The sequence below is a fragment of the Hemicordylus capensis genome, chromosome 5 (genome assembly GCF_027244095.1).
Source record: "Hemicordylus capensis ecotype Gifberg chromosome 5, rHemCap1.1.pri, whole genome shotgun sequence".
NCBI classification, from domain to species: domain Eukaryota; kingdom Metazoa; phylum Chordata; class Lepidosauria; order Squamata; family Cordylidae; genus Hemicordylus; species Hemicordylus capensis.
In genome coordinates this window covers 193,785,984-193,810,602 of record NC_069661.1, presented here as the reverse complement: position 1 = coordinate 193,810,602, position 24,619 = coordinate 193,785,984, and the positions used below count along the sequence as shown (strand labels likewise).

General features: G+C 41.7%; 1 protein-coding gene across 12 annotated transcripts in view; it reads right to left on the bottom strand.

Moving 5' to 3' along the window:
- Positions 1-24,619, bottom strand: part of NAV3 (neuron navigator 3) — an 840,967-nt gene that overhangs the window by 618,989 nt on the left and 197,359 nt on the right. The window contains exon 6 of one of the 12 annotated variants that reach the window (XM_053252192.1): positions 5,290-5,393. The exons of 10 other annotated variants lie outside the window; for them this stretch is intronic. The gene's annotated coding sequence lies outside the window, so the exon portion shown is untranslated. Of the gene's footprint in view, positions 1-5,252; positions 5,268-5,289; positions 5,394-24,619 lie in introns of those variants that run through there. One more of the 12 variants, XM_053252196.1, reaches the window with a different exon arrangement.

The following is a 24,619-nucleotide window of genomic DNA, read 5'->3' as shown; positions in this document are numbered from 1 at the left end:
AAGGAAACAAAAACGAATCTGCTAATGAGCTGTTAAAGGCAGAACCATGTTCACATATATGAACAGTGCATCAAATTAAAATAAATAGATACGAATAAAATTGTTCCTTGCTAATGTGAAAAAAGTTGGAGGGGGGCCCATGGTAACTGAAGACAAATGATTGGAACGTCTGGCTATTGGCTGCAAAAGCTGTGGCCAGGTTCTCACCCATCAGTCACGGATTATATTTCTGGGATGTCTTGGAATATTCATAACACTGTAACTGCTCAGGAGCTAAAACTCCTGTTTGAGTGGATTGGCTTGAATACTATTGAAAGAAGAGATACAGAAGGCCTGTTTACCATAGTAATGATCTATCATATTGAAGAGGAAAGAGTACCCTAGTACTCCCTCCCCAATGACTTCAAAGATTATCACTTTGTTTGTTGGAGAAAATGCAATGCCTGTCACTGCTTGCTCTAAGGAACCAAAGAAAGAAGTGCAGGCTTGGATCCCTTTGATATACTTTCATTTTCCTTTGCATGGAAGAATGCAGGAGATTAAAGAAGGAGAAACAGATGCTTGACTTCCATTCTGTGAATTGACAGATAAGCATGTGACCCTGGCTTCTGACTCTTCCCTCATGCACAGTGGTGTAGCACGGCTGGAGGTGGCCCCAGGGTGCCAATAAATTAGCATGAGGGGGTGTGGCCAGCATCAGGGCATAGAGCAAGGCAGAGAAAGGAAGCACCCAGTTGGCGCAAGAAGTCACTGGCTGGGAGAGACTTTGGGTGGTGCACCCATGTCCTGATGCCAGCCACACCCCTTGCGCTGGCTTCAGAAGCACATCAATGTGGGGGTGTGACCGACATCAAGGAACGTACTAAGTGACAGCATCTCCCAGTCAACCGTTTTCTGGTTGGGTGCCCTGTGGGGAGCAAGACGGCCCCAAGCAGCCCCCAGACACTAGTCACCAGGAGGCATTTGTCCCCTGCTTCTCCTCATGATTTCAGTATGCATATCCACTTGTGTTAACACAACCTGTATTTATCAAAATTATGTATGTATTTATGCCTGTACTCATCAATTGCCTTACCTTTATAATAGCCTCTTTTTTCTTTCTTTTTTGAGCACTCAGGAAATTTTTCTGCCAAAGCTATTAAAACAGAAGTCATATTCCAAAGAGCTCCACTAACAAACAGGCACCCCAATTTTTACATTAAGCAGCTTTAGACTTCCTGCTTCAGAATAACTATGTTACCGGAGGGTAGATATTTTTCCTCAAAGAATTACTCTCCAGTTCTAAGCCTCATAAAAAAACCACTGCTTTGAAAATCATATGTATTACACCAAAGGGAATTCTGCTAGAATGAATCAGTAGTTGTGTTTTAGATTGACATCCTAGGAGCGAATTTGTTTTAATGAAAAAATTGTGTAGCACCTGCATGAAAATTAATGGGGTGAACACCTAGTCAGTGTTGAGTGTAATGCATGGACAGCTCTATGGAGATTTTTTGATGCCTAATTGAATAAAGCTGTGCAAAAAATGTGATGTTGTGTAGCTAATGACAGCAAGTGAACCTGAACAAGCATAAAATGGATGAAAGGCAGCCAGATTTTCAAAAGAAATCTTTAACTGAAATCTACAAAAAGGCAGTGGGCAGGGGGAAGAGGTGTGGGAGGGAGGGCTTGCCAATGAGCAGTTTCATGCCTGCTTGAAAGCAGAGATTGGGATCCTCTGAAATGGCAAAGGTAGGATATTAGAATGTGTTGCAAGTCTCTCAAATGCATGTCTTGCATCTCAGCATTAAGAAATCTGCAGAAAAACTGCATGAGCACCATTTCAGTCTGCAACCAACATGGATAATTCATTCTGTTTTATGTCTTATAAAGATAAAAGTGTGAGTCAACTGGCTACAGCCTTCAGATTATGAAATCCTTTATCATAACTTCTGAAATTTGGGTAGTTTTCTTTTGGCAAGAAACCTTTTTCCTAAACTAAGAATATATTAAGATGGAGACATTTCTAATAAATACAATAAGTTCTTTTAGGAAAGTATAAAACTTTGAAAAGAAAAGATTTCCATAGAAACAGATTAGCAAATCAGTGCAGATTTCCTATCTATAACACATATCTTGAGCCAGTTGTGTAGAACAGAAACAGAGCACCATATTTCTCAACCTTAACCACAGATACAACATGTCCAGTTGTGAACATTTTATGGGCCAGTTTACTCACACAAACCAGCCGCTGCTTTTCTTTATACCATTCTAGACTGAACTGGACCACAAAGATAACATTATTTGTTAACTAGGCTGCACATGAATACAGAGTGCAGTTACCAAAAGGCATTTCTGTGATTGCACAACAATGAATTTGAGGTGGAGAAGGTATAAGAGAGGAGCAACTAAGATGATCTCAGAAATGAGGAATTTGATTTTATGAGCAGGGATTAAGAATTTAGCCTCTTTATGGGGGAAAAAAAGACCTGAAAAAGACTACAGTAAGTATATTAGAGGGGGTCATACAGAACAGGAAGATGGATGAGAAGTAAGTGTTGTCTGGTTCAGCCCAGTATTCAAATAAGGAACTTTTTGCTACTCAGCCTGAATCATTCATGACTGAACACCTTAAAAAAGCAAATTGAAATCTATACTGAAACCTGACAATTATTCCAGTGGTGATGAAAACATTTACTTGGTGGGCTAAGTACAATTATCAGTCTATGTATACTTCTTATATATTTGTTTTTAAGCAAGTTTCCTTCTTTAAAAAATACAGCTAGATCCAGGGAATTGTGAAAACAATTCCAGGGAAGGAAAACTGCTGACACTGTTTCACAAAAAGCCTGCACAATATATTGTGCAAGAGTTCGTGCAGTGCTATAACACAGGATATAAAGCAATTGTCATCCTTGTGTTTACACAAAAAATTATGAAAGTGCAAACACACCTTTGAATTTAATTTCACTTATTATGTATAGTGCAAACTGTAAAAAATATCATTCAATGAGTGGTAGATGCCTTCTGCATGCGGAAGTATGCTTTGAAATCTAAACCATTGATTAAAAAAATATGCCCTACTTGCTTCAACATGAAGATTTTCAAGTTAGTAGTGAACACCGTTGGAAAAGGGACTCTTGTTTTTGCACTTTCATAATTTAAAGTAAACAAAATAAAGAAAATATAAGAGCCTATCCAAACTTGCATCTGTTCTCCTACTCTTCAGTTGAAATGTAACAGGTCATGGTTTGACCAGAGGCGTATCTAGGGTAGGGCAGGCAGGGCATGTGCCCCGGGCGCCACTTGAAGGGGGGTGCCATTTTTTAAAATTAAAAAAAAATTAAAATGGCTGCCGAAAACAAAATGGCCACCATGCATGCTTGAATGGCCTCTGTGAGACCCTAGGCCATGCCAGGCCTCACAGAGGCCATTTGAGCATGTGCTGTGGCCTTTTAAAAAATATTATTATTTTAAAAAATGGCCTCCACACATGCTCAAATGGTTCCTGTGAGGCCCTAGGGGCCATTGGGGGTAGAGGGAACCTTTAAAGACCCCCTACATGGCCTTTAGGAACTCCCTAAAAGGGGCTACAGGTTAAAAAAATTAAATTTAATATAATATAAGTCACTGTACACATATTCAGTTCGGCACTATGTACAGAGAATCAGGGCTTGTGAATACTGAGCTGAAGCTTATGAACTAGGATTGTATTCATTTGCTCTTACTTTGCTTCTTGTGATACATGAGTTAAATGTGATGTCTTAATATTATGACTATTAATGGTGAGTTTGTCTTTGAATCAGTGTGAAATCCTTAGTATTAAGGCCCACTAGGAGTTTCTTGCTCTCTTTCTCTCATTTTAACTGTCTTTCTGAAATACTAGAATATATTCCAAGCAGTGACACAGATGACTCTGCATATCCTTTAATTATTTTCAGAGTATCTGGGAAAAGTCAAATTCTCCATTTATTCTTAAAACTTATGTAATAGTGATGCTACAATGCATAGTAGAGAATTAGACAGGCACTTCTGTTTAGTTTTCCAAGTACACCTCCACATAGTATTTGCATATTTCATGAGCCCCAGCATACTGAAATTTGTCATTTTCCAGCATTTTTTGGTCTGGCTACGGCCACTGCTAAATAGTTTTTGAAATATTAAAAGATTAACGAGCTTGACTTGTATTTTTCAGCTGATATTATGGTAAAGTTATCTGAAAGATGGGTGTCAGATGTTTGGACAGGGGGTGCAATTTCAATGCTTGCCCTAGGTGCTATTTTCCCTAGATATGCCTCTGATGGGCATAGAGAGATGGGTCTGTGACCCGCGTGTAGACCACACAGTGGTCACCTTAGAAAAGAGTTGACTAAGGGGAGACATGACTGACGTGTATAAAATTAGGCATGGACTGGAGAGGGTTTACAGAGATAAAATTTTTCCCCTCTCTCACAACACTAGAAGCAGAGGTTACCCCATGAAACTGAAGGTTGGGGAATTTAGGACCGACAAGAGGAAGCACTTTTTCACACAGCGTATAATTAATCTATGGAATTCTTTGCCATGGGATGTGGCGATGGCCACCACTTGGATGGCTTTAAATGGGGCTTAGACAAATCCATGGTGGACAGGTCTATCGAGGGCTACTAGTCTGGTGGCTGTGGGCAACCTCCAGCCTCAGAGGCATGGTGCCTTTCAATACCAGTTGCAGGGGAGCAACAGCAGGAGAGAGGACATGCACATATCTCTTTCCTGTGGGCTCCCCAGAGGCATCTGGTGGGCCACAGTGTGAAACAGGATGCTGGACTAGATGGGCCTTGTGCCTGATCTAGCAGGGCTGTTCTTATGACTTCAATGTAAATCTGGCCGAAATGTGAATGCACACCCACCCTCCCCACAGTGAAGCAAAATGAAGTTGCCATCTGGGAAAAGCCCAGGAGGAGGAGCAGATGTTGGAATATACTAAAAAAAACCCTTGAAGACAGCGGGTAATATGATCTGGAGTACTAAACCAGGGGGACCACATTTGAAAGGACCAAGCACCAACTACTGCCCAAGTATATATACACTTAAGTCTCCATTCACTCCCATTTCACTATTCTAAAATGGGTACTACCTGCAGGATACCATAACAGTACTACCTGTTATGGTATCCTGCTGGTCCTTAAAACAAATTCCCAGTGTGTATTCAGACAAGCAACATACTTCTGTGACCTTTGTTTCAAACAGTTAAACAGAATAATTGAAAGTATAACATTATAATTGAAACCTACAGTATGTTTATTGGCAGCTCAGCTCCAGAGATTGTACCTTTAATCTTCAATTTCCATCTCTTGGTCATGAATAGTATTATAATCAAATGCATCCGCAACCATCATAAGAATGGATTGTTTGTCCAGTAATGCTATTCAGTGCTGACAGGATCATAAACAGATGGAATGAGAGAATAATTTGATTACAATGCATTCATGACTAGAATTCATGCTTTTGAACTTACTTTCAATTAATATTTTCATGAAAAACGGACTGGGTTACCAATTCTTCATTTAAACATGAGCAGGCAAAAAGGACAAGAAAAACATGTGGAGCATATTTAATGTGATTGATGCTCCTAACAAAAGCACTCCAGGGTCAGAGAATTGTGGGTGTATATTTTATTGCTGGGTGCTGTAAACAGAAGAACTTTATCACAGGTGTATATCTCATCTTCATATTTGTCCCATTAATTAATTTCCCTTTTCCTACATCTGAATATTTCTGTCTACTGTGAACAAGTTATGTGAAAATTATCTACATGTATATAACTGTTCAAACAAAACATTTTTTTAGTTTACAAGGCCCACTCTATAGCTCTCTATATTCTCTGTATATTCTATATTCTCTCTATATTCTCTCTGTATTCTGTCCATCTATCTAATTTGTACACTGCCCCAAACTTTCATCGCTGGCGGTTTACAGCTACATAAAACAGGTTAAAACACAGGAAATAAAAACCTTAATACTTTCTTCCAAATATTTACTATTATAGTGTGGTTATTAGGGATGTATGAAGCTTTGGTGTCTGGTCTGACTTCATGCCTTCATATATATACTTTTGCAATTCACACATCTGAAGTAGCAGAAAATTGTCTATGGAAGCAGAGACAACAAACTAGTTAGTCCAATATTCTTGTTGCTGCTAGTAAGTCACATACAGCACTGCACACCGCCCATGGAAGGGCTGAGCACTGTTAATGGAACCACTCCCAGGGAATTGACAGATACCCCTGCCTATGTTTTGGGCTTGTGTGGGGGAATTGGCAAGCTTGAATGCAGCAGCCCACCTTCAGAATAAATTTGTGCAAAGCTTCAGTTACAGGAGGAACTGAACAGAGAGGTTGGAGTTCAAAAATAGAATGAGGTTTATTGTAGGGTTTAGGGGTACAGAAAAGAAATATGGTAAATAGGCAATATAATGGCCACCTAATGGCACAGGAGGGAAGCAACCTGCTTAGAAAGCAGGAGGCTGTTGGTTCAAATCCCCGCTGGTTTGTTTCCCAGAATATGGGAAACTCCTATACTGGGCAGCAGCAATATAGGAAGGTGCTGAAAGGCACCATCTCATACTGCACAGGAGATGGCAATGGTAACCCCCTCCTGTATTCTACCAAGAAAATCACAGGGCTCTGTGGTCGCCAGAAATTGACACTGATTTGACAGCACAATCTTTCCTTTCCTAGGCAATATAATATTAACTAGCAAAACTAACAAAACCAACAGATCAATAAGACTAAGTTATGGCTCACAAAGGGGCAATTTTGCTTGAGTTTCTGAATTACAGTGAGGGAAATAAGTATTTGATCCCCTGCTGATTTTGTCCGTTTGCCCTCTGACACAGAAATGACCAGGCTATAATTGGAATGGTAAGTTTATTGTAGCTGTGAGAGACAGAATAACAACAAACAAACCCTCAAAAGCCCAGTGCCCAAAAGTCAGCGATGGATTTGCATTGTAGTGAGGGAAATAAGTATTTGATCCCCTATCAACCAGCAAGATTTCAGGCTCCCAGGTGTCTTTTCACTATATGCAAGTAACGAGCTGAGATGAGGAACACCCTCTGTAAGGGAGTGCTCCTAATCCCAGCTTGTTACAGTACCTGTATAAAAGACACCTATCCATAGAAGCAAGCAATCACTCAGCTTCCAAACTCACCACCATGCCCAAGACCAAAGAGCTGTCGAAGGATGTCAGGGACAAGGTTGTAGACCTGCACAAGGCTGGACTGGGCTACAAGACTATCGCCAAGCAGCTTGGTGAGAAGGTGACTACAGTTGGCACGATAACTCGCAAATGGAAGAAACACAAAATAACTGTCAATCTCCCTCGGTCTGGGGCTCCATGCAAGATCTCACCTCGTGGAGTTGCAATGATCATGAGAACGGTGACAAAGCAGCCCAGAACTACACAGGGGGAATTTGTCAATGATCTCAGGGCAGCCGGAACCATAGTCACCAAGAAAACAATTGGTAACACACTACGCCGTGAAGGACTGAAATCTTGCAGTGCCCGCAAGGTCTCCCTGCTCAAGGCAGCACATGTACAGGCCCATCCGCAGTTTGCTAATGCACATCTGAATGATCCAGAGGAGAACTGGGCGAAAGTGTTGTGGTCAGATGAGACCAAAATCAAGCTCTTTGGCATCAACTCAACTCGCCGTGTGTGGAGGAGGAGGAATGCTGCCTATGAGCCCAAGAACACCATCCCCACCGTCAAACATGGAGGTGGACACATTATGCTTTGGGGGTGTTTTTCTGCTAAGGGGACAGGACACCTTCACCGTATTGAAGGGACGATGGACGGGACCATGTACCGTCAGATCTTGGGTGAGCACCTCCTTCCCTCAGCCAGGGCATTGAGAATGGGTCGTGGGTGGGTATTCCAGCATGACAATGACCCAAAACACACAGCCAAGGCAACAAAGGAGTGGCTCAAGAAGAAGCACATGAAGGTCCTGGAGTGGCCCAGCCAGTCTCCAGACCTTAATCCCATAGAAAATCTGTGGAGGGAGCTGAAGGTTCGGGTTGCCAAACATCAGCCTCGAAACCTTTCTGACTTGGAGAGGATCTGCAAAGAGGAGTAGGACAACATCCCTCCTGGGTTGTGTGCAAACCTGGTGGCCAACTACAAGAAACGTCTGACCTCTGTGATTGCCAACAAGGGTTTTGCCACCAAGTACTAAGACATCTTTTGTGAAGGGATCGAATACTTATTTCCCTCACTACAATGCAAATCCATCGCTGACTTTTGGGCACTGGGCTTTTGAGGGGTTGTTTGTTGTTATTCTGTCTCTCACAGCTACAATAAACCTACCATTCCAATTATAGCCTGGTCATTTCTGTGTCAGAGGGCAAACGGACAAAATCAGCAGGGGATCAAATACTTATTTCCCTCACTGTAAGTTCACTCAAGGCTGGCAGGACAGAAACAGTCTTCAGAGAGAACAGTCTTGGATTTTAGAAGGAGCAAGAAGGAAAGGAGAGAGAGGTTTGAGAGCAGGGATTAGCTACTACCTCAATCCATCTGGTGGGCTGTTTAGACCCATGTGGCTCTGTCAGTACCGAGGGACCTCTCTTCTCTGGGGTAGGCAGGAAGGCAAAAGGCAGGAGCAGGAATCCAGAGACCAGGTAGGGGTCCAGGAACCAGATAAAATCCAAAGTGGGTCTGATCTCGAGAGACTAGGCTCTTGCAGCCAAGAGGGCTATACAGACCAGGTTAGGCAAAAGGGCCAGTCTGGAGGCACAAAGCTGGAGCAAGAGTCAAGGAAGGGCAAGATGGAGGTACCAATGCCAAGATGTAGTGAAAGGCACCTGGTGCATCTGGGGTAGAGACACACGAGACACACCAATTGATTGTGTCTTGATTACTTATAGCAAAAATCTTGCCTGGGGGCATTATGCTGATCACACCCTGAAAAGGTGGACAAAAGGGACAAAGCCCAGGAGATATTATTGTCCTGTTCAAATGTGCTGGGTGTGCTTCATTTCAGTACAAAGGCTGAAAAGGTTTAAAAGGCATGTGTAGGTGAAATGCAATGCATGCATAAAGTTTATCTTGTGTCTTTTTAAAATATCTGGGAGTGACTAGAAATGTAAACACGCTAGCTTCCTGTGCCCTGAGCCAGCCATTAAAATACTTGTAAGCAAAGAATATGATCGTCTACCTTGTTATCACTCCTTCCTGAGGAGGCGATATCTTGATATGATCCGCTGTGCTAACATAAGGCGAATACTTGGCTTATCCTTGAAAGAATAGTGCTTGATTCAATCACATCTACTCTGGCATTCACCACCAGAAACAACCAAGAGGTGAATGCAGGGAGGTTCTCCTGCAGTCCCAAAATTCAACTTGACTGGAGAGCTACCTTTTCCCAGGCTGCATGCCAGGTGACATGCCCTAAGAGTTAGCTCATGCAAACCTAATGGAGATCTCACGGTCCCGTGGGATCTGAGCAGCAAAATGTGGGAACTACCAGCTGGTAGCCCCAAACTAGGTTTAGAGGTGCTCCTGGGAGCCCCCAAGCAGGCTCTCTTGGTAACAGTGCATGTGCTATCTCAATTCAATCCCCATATCGCATGAAAGCTTGTCATTCTTAGAAGCCATTGAGTTTTTGCAAGTTCACTAGAGCTGCAGACATGGTTTGGGGATTGAAATGTGACAGTGTGCATACACAGGCCCGTAGCCAGCTGGTGGCATGGTGGGTACCTGCCACACCAATAATCCTCTTTCATCCTCAGCCTCACTGACTGTTTTCACTGAACGTTTTATAACCTGACTCGACTTCTGCAATCCCCCACCAAAAAAAATTTTTTTTTGAGGCTGGCTACAGGCCTATGTGTACCTAGTCCTTCCATGGGTGGAGTGCTGCATGTGAGTCACTGTTCCAGATATCTCTCTGTCTGTCTGTCTGTCTCTCTCTCTCTCTCTCATATACAACACACACACACACACACACCAATATCAGATTCCAATCTCACAGTTGGTCCCTTCTCCAGGATTGTGCCCATGCAAAAATATAGGGAACAAAAAAAGAAGTGGTATGAACCCATGAAATACTTACAAAAGTAAACTATAAATTGATCAACTGCACAATACTCCTGCTAAATGGGAAGAGGTACCTTTCAAAGCATTGATTCTCTTACATTTAGGAGGGAGAGAGCAACAGTCCCATCCAATCCCTGCATAGTATGCCGCAGGTGTTGTTGCTGGTGTCTACCTTACTTTTTTTTTTTTTAAGATGGTGAGCCCTTTTCCATCTAGGGCTCACCATCTAAAGAGCCTAGGACAGGAAACTATCTTATTTATTTTTCCCTGTAAACTGCTTTGAGAACTTTTGTTGAGAAGTGTTATATAAATATTCCTAGTAGTAATACAAAACCAGAGGTGCACAATATGAGACATAGATTATTGCAAAATTTTATGTTGAGAATCTTCAAAAAGCAGATAAGGGGCAAATATAATTCCACCAGTACTGCAGGTTCATTTCAACATAAATCTTTTTTTCCTTGATCATTTGCACCCATTTACAAGCTAGAAATCTATGAAATGTATTAGACATATGTCTGTGTAGCACTTTAATTTTTGATAGTAATGTATTATTAATGTAATCATTTGAACAAGGCACATACTGAGGATAAGGAAAATAGAAGGATACAGGAATTAGAAATTCAATAAGAACATTTATTACACGGTATTCATAAGTTAATTCAGTAAAATAAATTAGGTGATTGTAGCTTTTAAAACATAAAAAAAGAAAAAATCAGTCAAAGAGAAAATCCTTTGGAAAGGGTGGGTGACTCATTGTAGCAAAGACTGACTACATAACCCTAATTATAATCTATATTCACTCCGGATTTTTTTTAATGGATTGTTCTTTATTGCAGATTTTAATTTTTTTTTAAAAAAAAATCTCTCTTAATTCACCCCCCTTTACCCCTCCCATTGACTTCATTCTGTAATTAAACTTTTCTTTGTAATTTGTGTTTGGTTAAAAACGTAATTATATTTTCAAAAATCCAGGTGCTGCTGAGATAACCTTAACATGCTTATTACAAAAGCAAGGGAACAAATGTATTTGGTAATTGGAAACTTTATTTTAAAAAAACAAAACTAGAGAAGCTAGTAGCTCTTTTACTGCTAAGCTTGTCAACTCTTACAAGAATAATGATATTGAGATGCCTTGCCATACCACACATTACATTCACCTCTATTTAAACTCAAGACTCATACTGTGCTTCACAAACAATATATCTGTGTTCAGTCAATCTTCTTTATTACGGTCCAAGACCAGCATAAGATAGCATGAGAATATCTGTGTTCACCATATACCTTTACTGCTAGTGAAATGTATCAAATGGGGATGGAGCCATAGCTCAGTGGTAGAGCATCTGCTTTACATGCAGAAGACCCCAAGTTCAATCCCAGGCATCTCCAGATAGGGCTCGAATAGATTTTGCTTGAAACCTTTGAGCTTTTGCTGGTCTCTGTAGGCAATAATATTGGTCCATATTAGATGGACCAATAGCCTGACTAAGTATAACACAGTTTCATACCTACCTATAATATGAGAACATAAGAACAGTCCTGCTGTATCAGGCCCAAGGCCTATCTAGTCAATGCACACAATGGCCCACCAGATGCCTCGGAGAAGCCCAGAGACAAGAGGTGAGGGCATGCCCTCTCACTTGCTGTTGCTCCCCTGCAACTGGTATTTAGAGGCATCTTGCCTCTGCGGCTGGAGGTGGCCTATAGCCACCAGACGAACAGCCATTGACAGACGTGTCCTCCATGAATTTGTCTAAGCCTCTTTTAAAGCCATCCAAGTGGTGGCTATCACCACATCCAGTGGCAGAGAATTCCATAGATTAATTCCATAGATTATCAAAAGTATTTCCTTTTGTTGGTCTAAAATTCCCAGCCTTCAGTTTCATGGGATGGTCCCTGGTTCTAGTGTTGTGAGAGGGGAAAACAAAATTTCTCTCTGTCCACTCTCTACTCCATGCATAATTTCATACACCTCTATCATGTCTCCCTGTAGTCACTTCCGGATCACCTATAACTGATAAGCCCAGTTAAAATTAATGAAAGCTATACAAGAGTATTATGAAATCTTTAGTAGGAGTTATAATCCTTATGTTGGTTTATTCTTGGTATATAATAAGTGGGTTATGCTATCCTCAATAAGTGTTCTATGATACTACACACTACACCTTTGCTTAGCCGAAAAGCAATAGTGCTCTATGGGTTTTTCTGATTAGACCGCCAAAATGGAAATAGGAGTGTATTAGAATGGAAAGACAAGTGTTAAAGAATGAATTGCAAGAACAGTTGAATGACAGAGCATACCATTGTTGGATAAGGAGCTGCAAGTGCAATTTGAAGCAGCAGAAATTACAGAGGAATTTGAAGAATTATGAGAAAGAGAGTCCACTACTGGTGTGGCAAGAGCCACTTGAATCAGAAATTCAAATCAGTGCTTGACATTCTAAGTAACATAGCACAGGCACACCAGGGAGACACATCTGAACTGCAGAAACCTTCCTAGCTGTGCAACATCAGGCCCGCCAGTGGGCAAACTTTCTCAATCTCCTCTGCCTCCATAAGTGCCTTGTGTCACCCAAAGGTGTACCTGAAAGTCACACAGTCCTCAGTGACATATTTGTGGGTGGTACACAACACTAATGAAGGCAGAAAAGATTAATGAAATTCTTACATACACACACCTATTGCGGTAACGGGGAATAGGGGGATGCACAAAACCGGCTGGCCCAGTTCGGTTCAGTTCGGTTTTGCCTCCCATTAAAACCCCCCAGATTGATTCTGTTCAGGGGGAGGGTTCTCAAGCATTTTTACATTTAAAAAAATTTTTTAGTACTTACCCCATCAAGGGGGCTTCTCTGAGGCTGTGTGGGGCTCCATGGAGGTTTCCCTCCCCCCCCCCCCGCTGGCCTTCCCTATGTGAAACCGCCTAGTTTGAGCATTCTTTGGCCTGTTCTGGGCCTTCTCCCCTCGCGGTGGCCCTTTTGGAGGCTGTTGCACATGCACAATGGGCCTCTGCATGGCCTGGGTCATGACCCAGCCATGCAGGGGGCCCCTGTGCATGCGCAACAGCCTTCAAAATGGCCGCTATGAGGGAGGAAAGGCCCGGAATGGTCTGAGGAAAGCCCAAACCAGGCAATTTTGGATATAAGAACAGCCAGCCGGGGAGAGGGAACCTCTACAGACTGCTCCCCATGGCCTTGAAGAAGCTTCCAGAGGGAGTAAGTACTAAAAAGGTTTTTTTAAAACGTAAAAATGCTTGCAAACTCCCCAAACGGCCAGAGGGGGAGGGTTCAGTCTGAGGTTGAGCCAAACCGGGGGTGGTTCAGCTCGACTCCGAACCTTTGAAATGAACTGGTTCTACATCGAACCAGTTTGACGTCGAGCCAGTTTGCACACCCCTAGCGGCGAAGCTCTCCATAGTGTGGATTAGGGGTGTGCATGGTCTGGTGCACCCCCGGTCCGGCACGGGGGGACTGTTGCTTTAAGCGGGGGGGGTGGTAGTACTTCTTTCTCCCGCTCTTCCTCCTCCGGTGCTGTGTCATTTGAAAAATCTTCTTGGGGTGGCAGAGTTCCTCTGCTGCCCCTGCCCCCGTCGTTGTTTGTAAAGCCTTCAAAGAGATGAGCGCTAGTGGCGCACATGCGCCCTGCATGGCGCGTGCTCGTCTCTGACGCTGCCGCGCATGCGCCGCATATGTCATGGCGCACACGCGGCAGCGTCAGAGACGAGCGCCGCACAGGGCGCATGCGCACCGCTAGCGCTCGTCTCTTTGAAGGCTTTACAAACAACAACGGGGGCAGGGGCGGCAGAGGAACTCTGCCGCCCCAAGAAGATTTTTTAAATGACACAGCACCAGAGGGGGAAGAGTGGCGGGGGGGAAGTACTACCACCCACCCACTCCTGCTTAAAGCAACAGTCCCCTGCCCATCCGGACCGCCGGACCGGTCCGGCAGTCTTTTGAATTGTGCCGGACCGAACCATGGACACTCCTAGTGTGGATACATCTCCCTGGCATGCTCATGCTACATTAGTCAGTTATGTCTTTTGATCTGATACCCAATACAAATCAGGATATAAATATACTTATATAGTATCAGTAGATTAAGTTGTTCGCCATCTCCCCCAAGGCAGAGCTGCTTCCCTCTCCCAGCAATCTTAGATTTATCAGAGGGAGAGATAAATATATCTGTCTCTATCCAAGTCCAACACACAGCCTATAGCACTGCAAAAGAAAAAAGAAAAAAGGGGTGAACAATGTTCAGTTCTTGAACATGGGCCCCTTCATAGCCTGATACATCCCTGTTATGTTTGTATATTTACATATTGATTTTAATAAAGATTGTGTATACATTTGCATATTTTGATACCAGTCTTGGAGGTTTCATAGCTTTGAATTTAATGTATTAAAAATGTGATTATACACATTTCCCTAACCGTTTAAGCCTTATTAGGAGTTACAATCCTTACGTGGGTTGATTCTTCTCCCAGTAGTATTTAATGAGGGTGACAATCCCATCATATGTTTTATGTTCAATAACTAATTATCTTGTTTGAAATCCCTACAGCCTTAAATTATATTGTTATTTTAAAATAGTGCAAAAGTGTTTTTTAATTCATTTCTCATAATTTTGATCCTTGTAATCAGACGTTGCTACCAATTCCACTTTTTGTTAGCAAATGCAATATGCCAGACTCTGCTATCAAATAAAGTTGCTTGGTATTATATGAAGTGATGGCAAGAAAGCATTCCACCTGATTCTTGCAGCATTAAAAGCAAATATTTCATGCTTCAGCCAATCTCTATAGGATTCATAAATGAAATCCACTCCTGCCTTCCTGTACAGTGTCCCTGTACAGGACACTTTTTGTTGTTGTTGTTCCCCATCGGAAGTCATTATTCTTCAGCAGTGAATAATATACTCTATTCACTGCGATGTCTAGAAGCAGCGCTAAAGGAAGCTTGGATGAAAATGGATTTCTCCTTGCTTACATCTACAATTTAGAGTTATTACTGTTGTGAGCTGGATGGCTTCAGGAGGGTGAATGAACGGTCAGAGCCTTGACAAGAGATTGTTAATGTTACTTTAATGGCTGTGGATGATTCCTGAATGGGCAATGTACCTGCAGGGAAGGGCGGAGACTAGGAAGTGGCAGATCAGTGTGAGGAAAACAGTATTTTGCAGTTAGTTAGCATGATGTGTGTGTGTGTGGGAGAGAGAGGGAGAGGGATGCAAGTTTAGCTGCAAACAGGGAGAGGTACAGCCTTCAAAGACCTCTCAAATTGCACTTTGGGGATTCTGCAGCCTTACTGGAGCATATGTTTGCTTCCACTTACACTCTGCTTTTGTGTGTTTGTGCAGGCATGGCCAGTGGCAGCCCAGGCTCAGCCCACTGCTGCGGCCCCCTAGCCCCGCCCCCTGCATCAGCATCTGACGTCAGACGCAGGGAGCACTTAGCCACACACCCCTCACCTGACGTCAGATGCAGGGGCATGGATTGGCTTCCAAATGGGGCCGCATGGCCCTGTCCGGGAGCGAAATCGGCCATTGCTGCGTTCACAGTGTGGCCGGATCAGCTCTCCCTGCCTTTTAAAGGGAAGGAGAGCTGCTCTGGCCATGTTGCAAATGCAGCACTGGCCGATTTAGCTCCCAGACAGGGCCCCACAGACCCATTTGGGAGCCAAACCACACCACCCATGTCCAAATCATGCCACCCACATCTGACGTCTGACGTTGAGGCATGTCTGGGGCGCATGGCACTTTGAATTCGTTCGCTCAATGGTGGCTCCCCCCACCGTGTGTGTGTGTGTGTTAAATAAAGCAAGTTTCCCAAGGAAACTAAACCTGGTAGCACTGCCCCCCAATCTTACCACCACTTGGAAGTGGGGGAAACATAACAGTAGCAGTCTTTATGTAGTGCTTTGAGTATTCACAGTGCTTCTGTCATGGATATTAAGAACAAAATCACCCCTTTTTTCCTTCAGTCATTCAATTCAACTCTGGCCTAGAAAATGATGACTTTAACCTGAAGCATCATGATTGTGCTTTTTAGGGTAGCTTTAAGATATTATTATTATTATTATTATTATTATTATTATTATTATTATTATTATTTCAATTTCTATACCGCCCTTCCAAAAATGGCTCAGGGCAGTTTACAAAGAGAAATAAAACAAATAAGATGGCTCCCTGTCCCCAAAGGGCTCACATTCTAAAAAAGAAACATAGAACACACACCAGCAACAGTCACTGGAAGTATTGTGCTGGGGGTGGACAGGGCCAGTTATTCTCCCCCTGCTAAATAAAGAGAATCACCACGGTAAAAGGTGCCTCTTTGCCCAGTTAGCAGGGGGATATAGTTAATCCTGTTTCGTTAAGATAGTTTACTCCCTGCTTCTAAAGTATAAGGGTAAGAGAAGGAATTTAAGTCCACAGGAAAGGGTTATTTCAATATTAGAGTTAGAGTAACAACAGAACCATGGAAGATGTCTGTATGAAGACTAAGGCTTATCCACATGGCCTCTGGCAGGGTAGAAACGCCCAACCTGGGTAAGAGAGCCAGATGTGCTTATAAACAACAGGGCAGCAGGAGGGGGAGTGTGGCTTTGTGTGAGGCAGCAGCTGGGTAGGACAGCTTTTCCTACCACCTCAGTAAAATGCTGGGGATGGAATCTGGGTAGCACTGGCCAATTCAACTCCTACCCAGCTGCAGCCTCACACATGATCATGCCTCCTTCCTCCTGCCTCGATGTTTGCAAGCACACAACCAAAAATCAGGATTATGCCCAGCTCTCTTACCAGGCTGGGCGCTTTTCCTATCCTGCCAGCGGTCATGTGAATGAGCCTCTTGTTTTCTATTAAAAGAGGACTGGAATGCTAAGTATTTCTCTTTGGATTTGTTGCTTCTCACTTTAAAAAATTAGCATAGAATGAGGAAATGCAGATTGATGCTAGCCTCACTTGACTCTCTGGACAGCTTGTAAATAAGATTGTGGTGACACTGAATTAAGAACTGAAATCATGTTTTATGGAGATCCCTTTGTAATGGATTCTGTTTTGATGTCTTATGCTTTGTCTGTGATTTATGTCCTATATGTGCCATGCTAAAAGCAATACAATTTGTAAATACTTTTTAGAGATTTCTCTTGAATTTTTATATATTTTTGTTTAATTCAGAACCCTGGAAACCAATCTATTGGTGTAATCTCAGAATTGGAGCCTTGCATTCTAGAGTTCTGTGCTATAGCTTAAGGCTAATCTAAATACTGGTGTGTAAGAGGTCACCTAACTTGAAACAATCCTCTCCACTTTGTATAGATTAGCTTAGTAATGCGTACAAAACCCCCTGTAATACATTATCATCTCCACAGTGTAGATAAGAGATATGGTGACTATAAGGGCTTGCCTAACTGAAGTAAAGTTTGAATCAGTGTGCATATTTCTCACACTCATAGCCACTACATTGCATCTACTTTCAGGTGCCTACACTCGTAGGGAAAAAGTAGGGTCATTACTAAAGCATTTCAGAGCTGAGTGACATATTTATTTTTGGAGGTGGCAATGTTCACATGGTGGGCAGCGGGAACACAGAGCTAAGCAGAAAGGTTCAAACCAATCTGTTATATATGAAACACTAGTCCTGTTTCAGAACAGCATGGGGCTCTTCCTCAACAGAATGTGAAAAATGTAATATGATGTGAAATGCTATATTCTCGCGTTAATATCCTTTCTCCCAGCCCAATCCTCAGTTATTCAGCTGAATGTATTTCAAAGTATTATATATAGATTACATTTTTGAGAGACTGACTTCTATGAGCATCTGTAAGAACTCTTGTATTAAAAAAAATACCTAAAGTTATCATGTCAGAGAAAATGTATGGAAATTTCTACAGAGGGCCTTTTCAAATAATGATCTTGGCAAACAGTAGCACAATTCCATGCAAACTCCCTCAGTAGTTTTCATTCAGTTGCTTACAAAATATGAAGTGTGTATATTAGGGCTGTGCCAAGTTGGGTCATTAATTTTGGAAATGGACCAACACTGGCTATTTCAGAGAGTGTCGGAAATATTCCCAAAACAAAATAGGGAAGCCTATTTCAGTTTGGAGTTATCCAACACTGTTTGGGGACTTCTGGAGCATTTTGGAACTCCATGTGGCAGGAGGAGTCCACTTTTCCCCCCTGATCATGGCTGGGGGCAGGGGGGAAAGACATCTTCTGCCATTTATCTACCTGCCTGCACATCTATTTTTTAATTTTAAAAGTTTTTAGCCTGTTTTTTACTCACAATTTTTAAAAGAATTCTGAAGATTCTCTGATGTTGCATCACTTCCCCTGAGATTCTCAGATTTGTCATAAATTTTCATCTGCAATTCTCCGGGTGCAATTTCCAGGGTACTTTTAAACAAATAATCTAAAAACAATGAATAGTCAGATTCTATTCTATTTACATACATGGAGTCCAGCCATCCTTATCAACTTGTGGGGCAAATTTCAGAGCACCCTGCCTAACAATTTTTGTTTTCATTAAAAAAAAAAAATTAAAAAAGCTTTTCCCCATGAACTTCTATAGGGATTTTCACAGATTAAAAAATTGGGTTCCTAACCCAATCCCAACATTCTGAAGGGTCCGAAAGGACCCCAAACTGACATCTGTGGTTCCAGATCGGATCAGGTCTAATCTGATCCAAAATTTGTGATCATGCACAGCCCTAGTCTTATCCACATGAATTATTGATCAAATGAGAAGCAAAAAAGGCTTACACATCTTTTCAAAATGCACTCAGTGCTGAAGTTCTCATAATGCCAGATTTCTGTGGAAAGGGGTTGGGGGTGGGCATGCTTATTCAGCAGGTGGGTAGAAGGGGATTCTTTACATGCTTACATTGACCTTGGCCATCTTTCAACTTACCATGCCCTGAGTAATTTTTCTATAACTAATGAGAGAGAGTGGTTGAGTGGACAAGAAAGGACAGACAATTAGTATTTGTCACATTATAAAGCAGGCTTTAAATAGGTAAATAAAACAGTTCATGTGCATTTATTTTCATTTCATAGTATTAGAGAAAGCTTACAGAATATACAAGGCTATATACATGATTGTTCCTGCAAGGGCACGCATTTATTTTCAGTCTCGTGCAAGTAGCTAAATAGTCCTCTGATTAAAGACAGAGACAAATAATAAATTAGTGCCTCCTGCCTGAATTATGCTAAGATCAACCTCTTCAACTGTTTCCTGAAAACATCCAAGCCTTTCTCCCTGCTTGAAGCTGGATAAAGGACAAATATATATAAGTATGTAAATAATATGTGTTTATTTTCTACGTATCTGGAAAATGTTTGAGGCTTTATACACACAAATACCCGTAATAACTCTCTGCTTGTATACATAAAGGACTGACAATCACATCAAGTAAACAAAGCAAGAAGAAAATGAAGAGTGCTAGGTCCTTCCTCACAAGTTGTTAAACATTTACTATACACTATTGTTTGAATGTATCCTTTGCTTAGTAATCATTACAGATGCATCCATGGGAAGCACAATGCAAGGATGGGAAGAGGCAGAGAGGGAACTATAATCAGCAAAGGGAGAATTCATTGCATTGTCAGGGTTTCAGAAGAGGAGACATACATATGGAAAGCACTGGACAGACATGACAAAGAGGTATGAGAAAGCAAAGTAGGACTCATGAGCACAGAACCACAAAAGAAATGCTTAGGAAATGCTGGAGTCTTGCCATATAAGGAATGAGAAATGGTAACTAAGGAAACTGAAAGAGAAAGAAAGCAGACAGAAATATGATTGACTAGCCAAGACAAAGGAAGGAATGAGGAGTGAGTGTAATGAAGGAGAAAAGGTCAAACACAATAATTTTCCTACATGGTTTTACCAGCATCTCTTCGCACAGCCATTAAACCATAGCTTTCTATTCTATTACATTATTTCATGACCAGTAGATTTCATCCACATTCAGAGGTAATGAACCTTCAACCTTCATTGTTTTTACATAATCAAGTGCTATACCCAGGGTGAACAGAGTTGAAAGTAATGGATATAGAGCGTTAATATCACAGCTGAAGAAGAAACTCCTAGTTATTTCTATGCGCAATTGACATACTATTCACAGGCAGGTCAGCAGTACTATTGTCAGTATGGATTTTTAGAGTGGTCTAAAAATGGTCCATACTACAAAGGTTTCCACAAGTCAATAACTAGTTACACTTGGTTTAGCCAATATCACACATTCATCACATTTCTAGTAACCAATTGCTGTTTTCTGGAAGTCAAATAGGTAGGAGATCAGACCAAATCGGAACACGAAATGAAAGCTTTGTATTTTCTTGAACTTGGCGGCAGCTCCCCCATGAGACAAGGTGAGGCGATGCTCTAAGGCAGAAGGTGTTGACATCCTGTCCTGCCCTCCACCACGGCTGTCACCTTTCTGCCCAGGGCTACCACCTACTGTAGCCTCACCTCCATTGCTGCCAATAACTTCCCCATGCAATTTTCCTTCACCTGGAGCCCCACCTTCTGCCCAAGCTAGTGCTAATGCGACAGAGGAAAGAAAACCAGCACAATTGTTACAATCCAGTAGAATGCAGAAACTGTCTGCTGGATCTGCAAACTAACATCGGCATGCTGGAGTGCAAAGTGCACTCAGAAAGTGAAACCAGTGCAGGGGGAAGAGGGGCACCATGTGGACCAATAAGTTGGGTTTGAACTGACAATGTCAGCTCTTTCTCAGAGTGAGGAGGTGGGGCTAGAGAGACAAGTGGAGCAACACGTTGCCTTTGCCTCAAGAGTCCCATTCACTGCTGCCAATCCCACATGGCGGCAGCAGTAAACAGGGATCAGAGGGAGACAATTTCCTCCTTCACAAGAGCCCAAGCAGTGGACTGGGGGTGGTGGTGGTGGTTTGAGGTGAGGGGCGATGGAGAAAGGCAGCGTGGCGGGGAGCAGCAGCAGCTGCAGAGGAAATGAGCAGCAGTTAGGGCTCGCTGTGTGGGAGGCATGGGGGTGGGGGTGCGTGCACAGCCAAGCATCTTAGAGGGAGTGGTGATTCTTCTAACACACAGGTGATGAAGCTCTCACATATTTATTTGCCATTCATGTAATTCATCACCCTTCATTGAGCATCTGTTATCTTGGAGCTATTTCTTTAATTCCCCTGTACACATCTTCATGTGCTAGAATAGTTCTCACTCTCAGATGTTTAACCAACAACCTTTTACAAGTTTCAAGAAATCTACTAAAAAAAATTGCAGTTAAGCATTTCCATGAGCTTTTATCTAACAATTATTTGGGATCCTTGAGCATTTTAAGCCTCTCTCAGTACTTGACATTTAAGTTCCTATCAAATTAGATGGCTTTTAGCCATCTATACTCACTCATTATTTTAGTCGTGCACACTGGCCAGGGGCTTGTCCCATTTAAAATCTCTTTCACATTTGCTTACTCCAGCTTTTTATTATTCAGACATTTGGTCCTTTTCATGTTTTCTCTCATTAACACAGAATTTCACAAGTCCTTGGTGAATAATTAGCTATAGTAGGATCCTTAACTCTCATATATACATTTTTAATTTATTAAAATGATCAGTAAATTACTGATGTATCATGAATACTGGCATACAGATCCACTGGCAAACTACCAAATAATTAAGAACAAAAAAAGCCACTTTTTAGATTAATCACACAAAACCAGCTAAGGGGATGTGCACTGCAATATTGATCAAGGGTAAAACCAAGAGGCCTTGGTTGATGCCTCCCCTGAATCTATTTTAATACACCTGTATTTTAATAACACAGATACATTTGGTTTCAGAAATAAGTTTTATTTTTATCTTTTCAAAATACATTTCTTATACATAAAGATTATACTGGCTTCCCAGTAGTCTACCATCCAAACTACAATCAAGTCAACATCTGCTTAGTTTCAATAATGCTGCAGCATCTGGTGTTCTCATGGTTCCATCTTTTTAATCCAAAAAGTCCCCGTACTTACCCCCAACTGCTAAGCCCCAAGGAAAACAAAAGCATATCACTTCTAAAAAGAGAACACATTTGTTCTGTTCCAGTCTGAGATACTGTTATTCCCAGTACCTGAACTCTTTTTTAAGTTCTGTAGTAGATTGTCTGCACTGCTTAAAAATAGGAAGCAGTTCAGTGAGGATCATGAACGAGATCGACAGTTATTTGAATTTGTTCAAGGAATATTTTTAAGAGGAGATATTGGCCAGAAATATGCAAGTAGAATTCAATTTTTGTAGAAGTTAATACTATTTATTCCCAGTTTCATTAAGTAGGAGTTCTACATGGTTCAGAATTCCATATTGTTCAGAATTATCTTAAATGTTCTAGATTAAAATCAGCTACAAAGTATTAAGTCAAGTCAAGTCAAGTTTTATTTACGGTCCTAGACCAAACAATCCATGCATGCAAACAGCAGAACAATTTATAGAAAACTCTATAGGTTCTCATTATACATCTTAAAAGCAATATAACAAAATTTGGCTACGGAGTTAAAATTTAAAACATTTTCATCAGAAAGTAAGAATTTAACAAGTTGTTCAGCAGATCGATCTGTCTGTTTACAGACCAGAGGTAAAATTAAGTGCTCCCTTGGTTGCCTATGTAATTTACAGGATAATAGAATATGCTCAATAGATTCTATTTCCCCACTGCCGCATCTGCAGTAGCATTCTTCCAAGGGAACACCACTGTATCTCCCGGCTAATAATGCAGAGGGAAAAGAATTTGTTCTTGCCCTTGTAAATGCCCACCGGAATTTGCTGAGTGTAATATGGGACAAATAATTTGCTGGTGAAAGATCCCATCTAGTTCTTACTCCTTTATAGAATTCTGTCAAAGAGGCCCGGTTATTTTGCAGTTCAGTATCTGTCAAACGCTGTTTTACTATTCTTTTCACATTTGACAAGTCTAACTCCAGCAGTTGTTCAGGGTCTATTCCTAGAGCAGCAAGCTTTTTACTAACTACAGTGCACCACTGCGGTTGTGGGTTTAACGATAGAAACTGAGGAATTAGGCCCACCGGGCGTAGGTGGACTCTCAACCAAAAGTAAATAATTAAAAGCCAGGCACGAGATTCGATCTTTATGAGGCCGGCCTCCATGCGCAGTGTTACATTTGAGGTGCATCTTGTAGTCCCAAAGATAGCTCTCAAAAAGCCGGATTGAATTCTTTCTAGCATGTCAAAGTTCGCATAAGGTCCCAGTTGGATCCCGTATAAGAGCTGAGGGATAGCCTTTGCTGAATACAGTTTTAAAGCCGCAGGAATGAAACCTGCTCCCTGCATTCTGAAAAATCTGTTAATTGCCACCACACTGCATTTTGCTGAGTCAGCTACCATTCTCATATGTGCCGCTTTCCCAGCATTTTGTTGAAAAACTACCCCAAGATATTTTATTTGATTGACCTGTTCTAATTTGTGTCCATCCAAGGTCCAAGTAAATATCCTTGGTTTATTTTTAAAGCACATAATTTTAGATTTATTATAATTGATCATCAAGTGTTCCTCTTGGCAATAAGATGTTAGAACATCTAAAGCTCTTTTGAGCCCGACCCTGGTTTGAGATAAAATAACCGCATCATCCGCATACATCAGGATCGGGATCTTTTTGTTGGCTAATTTAGGTGCGTGGATATCAACATTTTGCAGCCGATTAATCAGATTGTTAATGTACAGATTGAATAAATAAGGGGCCAACACACACCCTTGCCGCACACCTTTCTCTGTTGGAATTGAATTGGTGAAATTGCCGGCAGTGTCCAAACGTACTCTTAAAGAGGAGTTCTCATGGAGCTTGATGAGCAATAATAAAAGCCTTTGATCTATAGATGTACTAGCCAATTTAGTCCATAGTAGACTCCTTGAAATTGAGTCAAAGTCCATTTTAAGGTCCACGAAAGCGGCGAACAGTGGTCCTTTATGGACCCTAACTTGTTTGTCCACAAGTTGTTGTAAAATTAAGCAATGGTCCATAACCGATCTATTCGGTCTAAAACCTGCTTGCTCATCATGGATTATATGCTCCTGCTCCATCCAAGAGCAAAGTTTTACACACAGATGTTTGGCGTACAATTTACTTATTATATTCAAAAGGCTAATTGGCCTGTAGTTAAAGGGATCCTCCCTATTGCCTCTTTTATAGATCGGGACCACCATGGCTGAGCCCCACTCCTGAGGGAATTGTGCAGTTTGGTCTATATAGGTGAACAAAAGAGCCAGTGCTGGGGCCCACCAGTCTATATGAGCCTTTAATAGTTCTGGAGGGATGTAATCATTCCCGGGTGCTTTTCCACCCTTCAGCTGCATAATTAGTTGTTCCACCTCATAGGTGGAGACCGTAGGCCAGGAAGGTAAAGTATCTATATGTAGGTCAATCTGGGGTTTAAATGTGTGGTTGCTATAAAGTTTCCAAAAATGTGATTCCCATAATTCAGGGGCAATTGGACAGGCCTGTTCAGAGTTTACCTTATTTTGGGATAATGAAATCAGCCTCCAAAAATTTGTTAAATCATTTTTCCTAGCTGCTTCTATCAAAGA